General features: G+C 51.4%; 1 pseudogene; it reads right to left on the bottom strand.

Annotated features, from left to right (window-relative positions):
- Positions 1 to 3780: 3780 nt before the first annotated feature.
- Positions 3781 to 6644, bottom strand: LOC140679812 (uncharacterized; annotated as a pseudogene).
- Positions 6645 to 9219: the final 2575 nt, after the last annotated feature.

Below are 9219 nucleotides of genomic sequence, written 5' to 3'. Positions count from 1 at the left end.
ATTTAAGAAGGTCAAAACCTAAAGTCTAGTGAGCTAGCCAAGAGAACAACAAAACAAAGTTACAGAATTACATATAACAAGAAAAACAGCAGCAAATGGCTTGCATATATTAACATAAAAACAATGTGTAAAATGCCATCCATCCATCCATCTTCTTCCGCTTATCCGAGGTCGGGTCGCGGGGGCAGCAGCCTAAGCAGGGAAGCCCAGACTTCCCTCTCCCCAGCCACTTTGTCCAGCTCTTCCTGTGGGACCCCGAGGCGTTCCCAGGCCAGCCGGGAGACATAGTCTTCCCAACGTGTCCTGGGTCTTCCCCGCGGCCTCCTACCGGTCGGACGTGCCCTAAACACCTCCCTAGGGAGGCGTTCGGGTGGCATCCTGACCAGATGCCCGAACCACCTCATCTGGCTCCTCTCGATGTGGAGGAGCAGCGGCTTTACTTTGAGCTCCCCCCGGATGGCAGAGCTTCTCACCCTATCTCTAAGGGAGAGCCCCGCCACCCGGCGGAGGAAACTCATTTCGGCCGCTTGTACCCGTGATCTTGTCCTTTCGGTCATAACCCAAAGCTCATGACCATAGGTGAGGATGGGAACGTAGATCGACCGGTAAATTGAGAGCTTTGCCTTCCGGCTCAGCTCCTTCTTCACCACAACGGATCGATACAGCGTCCGCATTACTGAAGACGCTGCACCGACCCGCCTGTCGATCTCACGATCCACTCTTCCCTCACTCGTGAACAAGACTCCGAGGTACTTGAACTCCTCCACTTGGGGCAAGATCTCCTCCCCAACCCGGAGATGGCACTCCACCCTTTTCCGGGCGAGAACCATGGACTCGGATTTGGAGGTGCTGATTCTCATCCCAGTCGCTTCACACTCGGCTGCGAACCGATCCAGCGAGAGCTGAAGATCCTGGCCAGATGAAGCCATCAGGACCACATCATCTGCAAAAAGCAGAGACCTAATCCTGCAGCCACCAAACCAGATCCCCTCAACGCCTTGACTGCGCCTAGAAATTCTGTCCATAAAAGTTATGAACAGAATCGGTGACAAAGGGCAGCCCTGGCGGAGTCCAACCCTCACTGGAAACGTGTCCGACTTACTGCCGGCAATGCGGACCAAGCTCTGGCACTGAGCATACAGGGAGCGGACTGCCACAATCAGACAGTCCGATACCCCATACTCTCTGAGCACTCCCCACAGGACTTCCCGAGGGACACGGTCGAATGCCTTCTCCAAGTCCACAAAGCACATGTAGACTGGTTGGGCAAACTCCCATGCACCCTCAAGGACCCTGCCGAGAGTATAGAGCTGGTCCACAGTTCCACGACCAGGACGAAAACCACACTGTTCCTCCTGAATCCGAGGTTCGACTATCCGGCGTAGCCTCCTCTCCAGTACACCTGAATAGACCTTACCGGGAAGGCTGAGGAGTGTGATCCCACGATAGTTAGAGCACACCCTCCGGTTCCCCTTTTTAAAGAGAGGAACCACCACCCCGGTCTGCCAATCCAGAGGTACCGCCCCCGATAATGTGTAAAATGTTTCAGTAAAAATAATTTCAAAACAAATACGATGCCTAATAGAAACAGTTTCTGGATCCTTAAAAATGACCTGAAATTCCCCTAAAATGATGAGTTCAAGTCGCCTCTGTGAGTTATTCCAAGACCATGGAGCAGCATAGCATATCTTGTTCCAAGATGTGTGTTGGCTCTAGGAACAAACATGCTAACTATGTCCTGCACCTCTACACATATAAGTCATTGATATATAAAACATTTGCCACAGGCGGTAATAAAACATTAGGCTAAGTGATAAACAGGATTCAGTGTTTTCAAACAAGAGCCTTCCCGGTAAGGTCTATTCAGGTGTACTGGAGAGGAGGCTACGCCGGATAGTCGAACCTCGGATTCAGGAGGAACAGTGTGGTTTTCGTCCTGGTCGTGGAACTGTGGACCAGCTCTATACTCTCGGCAGGGTCCTTGAGGGTGCATGGGAGTTTGCCCAACCAGTCTACATGTGCTTTGTGGACTTGGAGAAGGCATTCGACCGTGTACCCCGGGAAGTCCTCTGGGGAGTGCTCAGAGAGTATGGGGTAACGGACTGTCTTATTGTGGCAGTTCGCTCCCTGTATAATCAGTGCCAGAGCTTGGTCCGCATTGCCGGCAGTAAGTCGGACACGTTTCCAGTGAGGGTTGGACTCCGCCAAGGCTGCCCTTTGTCACCGATTCTGTTCATAACCTTTATGGACAGAATTTCTAGACGCAGTCAGGGCGTTGAGGGTATCTGGTTTGGTGGCTGCAGGATTAGGTCTCTGCTATTTGCAGATGATGTGGTCCTGATGGCTTCCTCTGGCCAAGATCTTCAGCTCTCGCTGGATCGGTTCGCAGCCGAGTGTGAAGCGACTGGGATGGGAATCAGCACCTCCAAGTCCAAGTCCATGGTTCTCTCCCGGAAAAGGGTGGAGTGCCATCTCCGGGTTGGGGAGGAGATCTTGCCCCAAGTGGAGGAGTTCAAGTACCTCGGAGTCTTGTTCACGAGTGGGGGAAGAGTGTATCGTGAGATCGACAGGCGGATCGGTGCGGCATCTTCAGTAATGCGGACGCTGTATCGATCCGTTGTGATGAAGAAGGAGCTGAGCCGGAAGGCAAAGCTCTCGATTTACCGGTCGATCTACGTTCCCATCCTCACCTATGGTCATGAGCTTTGGGTCATGACCGAAAGGACAAGATCACGGGTACAAGCGGCCGAAATGAGTTTCCTCCGCCAAGTGGCGGGGCTCTCCCTTAGAGATAGGGTGAGAAGCTCTGTCATTCGGGGGGAGCTCAAAGTAAAGCCGCTGCTCCTCCACATCGAGAGGAGCCAGATGAGGTGGTTCGGGCATCTGGTCAGGATGCCACCCGAACGCCTCCCTAGGATGGTGTTTCGGGCACGTCCGACCGGTAGGAGGCCACGGGGAAGACCCAGGACACGCTGGGAAGACTATCTCTCCCGGCTGGCCTGGGAACGCCTCGGGATCCCCCGGGAGAAGCTGGACGAAGTGGCTGGGGAGAGGGAAGTCTGGGCTTCTCTGCTTAAGCTGCTGCCCCCGCGACCCGACCTCGGATAAGCGGAAGAAGATGGATGGATGGATGGATGGATGGATGGTCGGGTGCATTGATAAAAAGAAAATCAGACATAAAGGTTTGTACAGTGAAACAAGTATTAGCTCAGTTGACAGAATTTGGCGGTAAAAATACCATTTTCCAATTTATAGTAACAGACTGTAAATAATGGCCATATATTTCATAGTTAAAAAAACAACAACTGCTAGCTCAGTCACCAGAATTTTTACGTAAAAACAACAGTTTTTCAATTAACAGTAAGTTGGTGTAAAAACCACCATACATTTTATGGTAAAATTCTGGTCCCTTTTTTTTTTTTACAGGCTAACTAGCTGCATTTGAGATCCCTGCTCTAAAGTTGTGACTTTTTGAGAAGGATCATCTTGGTCGCCATGTTTCGCTTATAATGAAAAGCTAAACCAAAGGTTGCATCCTCCGTGTGTCTGGGTGAAGTTTGAAAGCAATCAGATTAGATGTCTCGGAGGAACTGGTTACACAACCACACCTGGAAATGGCCAAAGTCTACAGAAAATGACCCTTTTGAATGTTTTGATGTTAAGGTGAAAGATACGTGCTGCGGATGCGCTGGGACACATCGTCAGTGATGTTGTTTCCTGGGTTCATCGGGGGTTTCGAATCTTTCAACATCAAACCCCCTCAGTCGAGCGACCCGGTGATCAATCCCCAGCCTATGTCCCAACAGCGTTTCCCCACGGTTCTGCCCTCTTAATCCAATGCCACCTTGTGGCTTTCTCTGCGGCTTCAGTTGCGTATCTGATAGCCTTGCGTTTTGTCTCCCCGACAAGTCCTAGCCGAGTGAGCACTCTGCAGAGTGACCGCCCTGCAAATCCCCGACAGCCCACCTCCAGAGGCTCACATACTGTTATCCAGCCTTGCCTCTTACACTCTTCCTCCAGCTCCTGGTACTTGGCATGCTTCCTCTCATTGGCCTCATCCATGCGTTCTTCTCAAGGCACAGTTAGCTCCAGAATAATTAGCTGCTTGGTGGAATCTGAGACAATGACCATGTCTGGGCTGAGCATGGTTGATGTAATCCTAGAAGGGACCTTCAGTTGCCTGCCCAGGTCCACTTCCAGTTGCCGGTCGTTGGCGGAGTTGAGGAGGCTGGACTTTGCCCATGGTGGTATGTTGGGCTTCTCTCCAGCTCTGTGGAATGCGATGGTTTTTGGCTTGTGGTGGCCTTTGCTGGTGTTAATGGCAGTGGCGATGCTGTCAGCGACTGCCCTAAGCACCTGGTCGTGACGCCATCGATAGCGCCCGCCTCCAAAAGCTTTTGGGCAGCTGCTTAGTACGTAATCCAGGGAGCCCCACCCTGAGCAGCGGGGGAAGAATGGTGTCTCCGTTTTACCCCAGACATGGAGGTTTGCTGGGCTTAGGAGGACATCATACACAGCCTGGACTAAGAACCTGATTCGATGGAAGTCTGCTTTCCAGATGTTGGACCAGGTGATTTTCCATTGCAGAACATTTTCCCATTTAGTCCAAGCGCCTTGCTGCCCCATTCCTACCATCGTGCTTGCTCGTACTTCCTCCATGCCTGCCCGCACTTCCTCCTGGATCAGATGATGATGCTCCTTGCCCTGGGCCTTGTCAACTCTGGTTGACGAAAAGTAGCCAATGCCTGCACGCCCTGTTGCTATGGACCCCACCAGTGTCTTCGGTCTGAGCCGTGACTCAGTCACATCTGTGACTTTGCCTGCATTCCATTCCCTGCCTGTTTGCACCTGGATACCAGCTGACGCTACCTTTGGATCTTTGGATTCTCTGTATTGCAATGCTGCCCGTGTTCTGGACACCATGAACTCTTCAGTGAGGCCACTGATTGGGAGCTGCAGTATGTTGCTGGTGCCATACAGAGCAGAGCTGCTTAGGCTGTGTGGTAGACCGAGCCATTTTCGCAGGTAGCTGCTGATCTTTCTCTCCATGCCCTCGACTGTTGTTGTAGGCACTGTGTACACTAGCAGTGGTAAATCCAGGCCTTGAACCTCCCTGGCAGACCAGTCTTGTCAACCCGGCTGAGCCAGTCCTCAATTTATTTGCTAGTTCCCTGGATGGAGGCAGAGTCTATGAGGCTACAGTCAAAGTACTTCCCGAGGCTCTTGACTGGCTTTTCTGTGATGGATGGGATGGTGGCTCCAGCCAATGAGAAGCGGAACCTATCCACTACTTTCCCTCTCTTGAGCACTAGAGACCTTGATTTTGCTGGCTTAAAAGTAATTTGAGCCCAAGTGATGAGCTTCTCTAGGCCTTGAATAATCCACCTGCTCCCTGGTACGGACGTAGTGGTGACAGTCAGGTCGTCCATGAAGGCTCTGATTGGTGGCTGGCATACTCCTGATGTTGTCAAGGGGCAACTGCACTCTACCTCCGCTGACTTGACTATGATGTTCATGGCGAAGGCGAAAAGAATGACTGAGATGGTGCAGCCGGTTATAATGCCTTTCTCAAGCCTATGCCAATCTGATGTGCTTGATCCAGCGGTAAATCTTAGCCTGAAGTTACTGTAGTAATCCAGAATCAGGTCTGAAACTTTGCTAGGAACATGATGTCGGTGGAGGGCAAGCTCAACAAGCTTCTGGGGGATGGAGCAATATGCGTTGGCAAGATCAAGCCATAGCACTGTGAGGTCCTCTTTCCCCTCACGTGCCTCCCTGAGGAGTTGTGTTACGACACCAGTGTGTTCCAAGCAGCCAGGCACGCCAAGGATTCCACCCTTCTGAATAAAGGTGTCAATGTAGCTGTTCTTCAGAAGGAACTCCGTTAGTCGTCGTAACAAGATGCTGAAAAAATCTTGCCTTCGACGCTTAGCAGCGAGATGGTTCGAAACTGACTGATGTCCTTGGAGTCCTCTTCCTTAGGGATCCACACACCCGCTGTGCACCATCATTGGTTAGCAACTTTTCCCCTGCGCCAGATCATCCTCAGGATCTTCCATAGGTGACGAAGGAGTTGCGGGCAGCGTTTGTACACAGTGTATGGGACTCCACTAGGGCCTGGGGATGAATCTGTTCTGGCTCCTTTTACCACTTCCTGAACCTCTTTCCAGGTGGGCTCCCTCAGAGCAGAATCCACTGATAAGGGTTGTGGACTTATGAGGGCTCTCTGTGGCTGTAGCTCCAGTTCTCTCTCTGGGTCGCTCAGGTGTTGTGCAGAAAGGAGTTTACCTCTTCAGCTGAGCAGCCTAAGCTGCTGCTGCGCTTGTCCCCCAGGACCTTCTTGGAGAAAGTGAAAAGGTTGAAGGTGAAAGCGGCACGCTTTCTTGCTCTTTCCTTCCCCCACCTTTGGTGCCACTCTGCTCTGCGCAGCGTCAGGAGCGTCTTCCTCAAGATGTTGAAAAGCTTGATAAGCGGTCGCTTCTTGTCTTTGCTAGCCACCTTATGCCGTTGTTTGAGGCTTCGAAGTTCCTGACACACTTCATGGATCTGTGTTGGGTCTGCGGTTCAGTGTTGCTGGACTTGGTGTTGCTCCTCTCGATGTGGCCAAACCTCTCAGCTGCATAGTTGACAATGATTGCAGTCATGGTCTCGAGCTGCTGGTCTACTCCACCCTTACTAGTGGTTCCCAGGACCTTGTACATGTCAGTGTCAAACTGTGACCACGCTGACTGGCTCTTAGCTGGAGGCCATTTGAGCCGCTTCTGTTGGACTATTTTGCAGGAATTGGAAGGCTCTACTGCTTGGAGGGACTGGGCTGTGTTCCTGAAATAATTATTAAATATGTGTTATGTGCTTGTATACATTATTTACAGTACCTCTAATTCACACTGCACTTAAATGTCATTTTATTCAATATAAGATACAGAATTTGAGTTTTAACTATATGAACAATGTAAACACAATGATATATATGAACAATGTAAACACAATGGACACCGGAAGGTGTGTTCTAACTATCGTGGGATCACACTCCTCAGCCTTCCCGGTAAGGTCTATTCAGGTGTACTGGAGAGGAGGCTACGCCGGATAGTCGAACCTCGGATTCAGGAGGAACAGTGTGGTTTCCGTCCTGGTCGTGGAACTGTGGACCGGCTCTATACTCTCGGCAGGGTCCTTGAGGGTGCATGGGAGTTTGCCCAACCAGTCTACATGTGTTTTGTGGACTTGGAGAAGGCATTCGACCGTGTCCCTCGGGAAGTCCTGTGGGGAGTGCTCAGAGAGTATGGGGTATCGGACTGTCTGATTGTGGCAGTCCGCTCCCTGTATGATCAGTGCCAGAGCTTGGTCCGCATTGCCGGTAGTAAGTCGGACACGTTTCCAGTGAGGGTTGGACTCCGCCAAGGCTGCCCTTTGTCACCGATTCTGTTCATAACTTTTATGGACAGAATTTCTAGGCGCAGTCAAGGCGTTGAGGGGATCTGGTTTGGTGGCTGCAGGATTAGGTCTCTGCTTTTTGCAGATGATGTGGTCCTGATGGCTTCATCTGGCCAGGATCTTCAGCTCTCACTGGATCGGTTCGCAGCTGAGTGTGAAGCGACTGGGATGAGAATAAGCACCTCCAAGTCCGAGTCCATGGTCCTCGCCCGGAAAAGGGTGGAGTGCCATCTCCGGGTTGGGGAGGAGATCTTGCCCCAAGTGGAGGAGTTCAAGTACCTCGGAGTCTTGTTCACGAGTGAGGGAAGAGTGAATCGTGAGATCGACAGGCGGATCGGTGCGGCGTCTTCAGTAATGCGGACGCTGTATCGGTCTGTTGTGGTGAAGAAGGAAGGCAAAGCTCTCAATTTACCGGTCGATCTACGTTCCCATCCTCACCTATGGTCATGAGCTTTGGGTTATGACCGAAAGGACAAGATCACGGGTACAAGCGGCCGAAATGAGTTTCCTCCGCCGGGTGGCGGGGCTCTCCCTTAGAGATAGGGTGAGAAGCTCTGTCATCCGGGAGGAGCTCAAAGTAAAGCCGCTGCTCCTCCACATCGAGAGGAGCCAGATGAGGTGGTTCGGGCATCTGGTCAGGATGCCACCCGAACGCCTCCCTAGGAAGGTGTTTCGGGCACGTCCGACCGGTAGGAGGCCAAGGGGAAGACCCAGGACACGTTGGGAAGACTATGTCTCCAGGGTGGCCTGGGAACGCCTCGGGGTCCCACAGGAAGAGCTGGACGAAGTGGCTGGGGAGAGGGAAGTCTGGGTCCTATTTTGGCTCCATATGAACTGAAATATGACTGAGGTTGAGTTAAAAACGCATTACTGCATTTTCTTTTTGACTGAGATGGAGAAGAGACACGCCTGAGAAGTCAAAATATTCAGCAGTGAGAGACAAAGCCAAGTATATCTCTCACTGAGACATAATGGAGACATATTGGAAAGCAGCCTGTCGTTGTTGTCAGAGTTGAGGTCGTGACAAGAGACAACGTTGACACCCTTTTTCCCTGAGGAAACCACTTGGGGCTCCATTAGTGTCCAGGAGATATCAATGAGACATAAATGAGATCTCATCTTCAGTGATTGTGATCCCCCAAGGAAGCGATGGAAACGCATGCATCGACAGCCTCAGAGCACTTTGAAGGCGCTTTAATGAAGGCACCAAACTTGCAGAAAAGAAAAGAGGGGGGGGGGGGGGGTGTCGCCACCAAGCTGACAGCGAGCAGGCTTGACATTTGACCTCTCGTAATTAGGGAAGTGCCAGATTCCGTCCCACTAAATCTCCGCTCTGGATCATTATTCTGCGCCGGTGTTGACTCCGCCCACTTAAGCCCTTCTCAGGGAGCCCCACCCCCTCCCCCCCTTGTCCCTAAATATTGCAGCCAAAATGACATCACACTTTCTGCCTTCTCCTTCCTTCATTGCTTGCCCTCCAAACTCAATCTGCTGTGTCAATCAACACATGACATGTGGGGGGGGGGGGGGGGGGGGGGGGGGGGAGTGATGTCATCCCGCTCACTTTCATCCTGGGGAGCCCAGCATCAGTAACCTTTGACCTCTTGTGGACACACCCCCGAAAGGTGTCGTAGATGCAAATGTCTCATATCTATTCTTCAAACAAACCCTCTGCTTCTGTGCGCCTACACAATGTAATAGTTGTTCATTATCGTCTTATATGATAAATAGTAATAGTTGTACATTGACGTCTTATATGATACAAATGCAATAGTTGTACATTGA

The sequence above is a fragment of the Nerophis lumbriciformis genome, linkage group LG25, assembly GCF_033978685.3.
Source record: "Nerophis lumbriciformis linkage group LG25, RoL_Nlum_v2.1, whole genome shotgun sequence".
Lineage (NCBI taxonomy): Eukaryota > Metazoa > Chordata > Actinopteri > Syngnathiformes > Syngnathidae > Nerophis > Nerophis lumbriciformis.
This window is presented reverse-complemented; position numbering and strand designations above follow the sequence as displayed.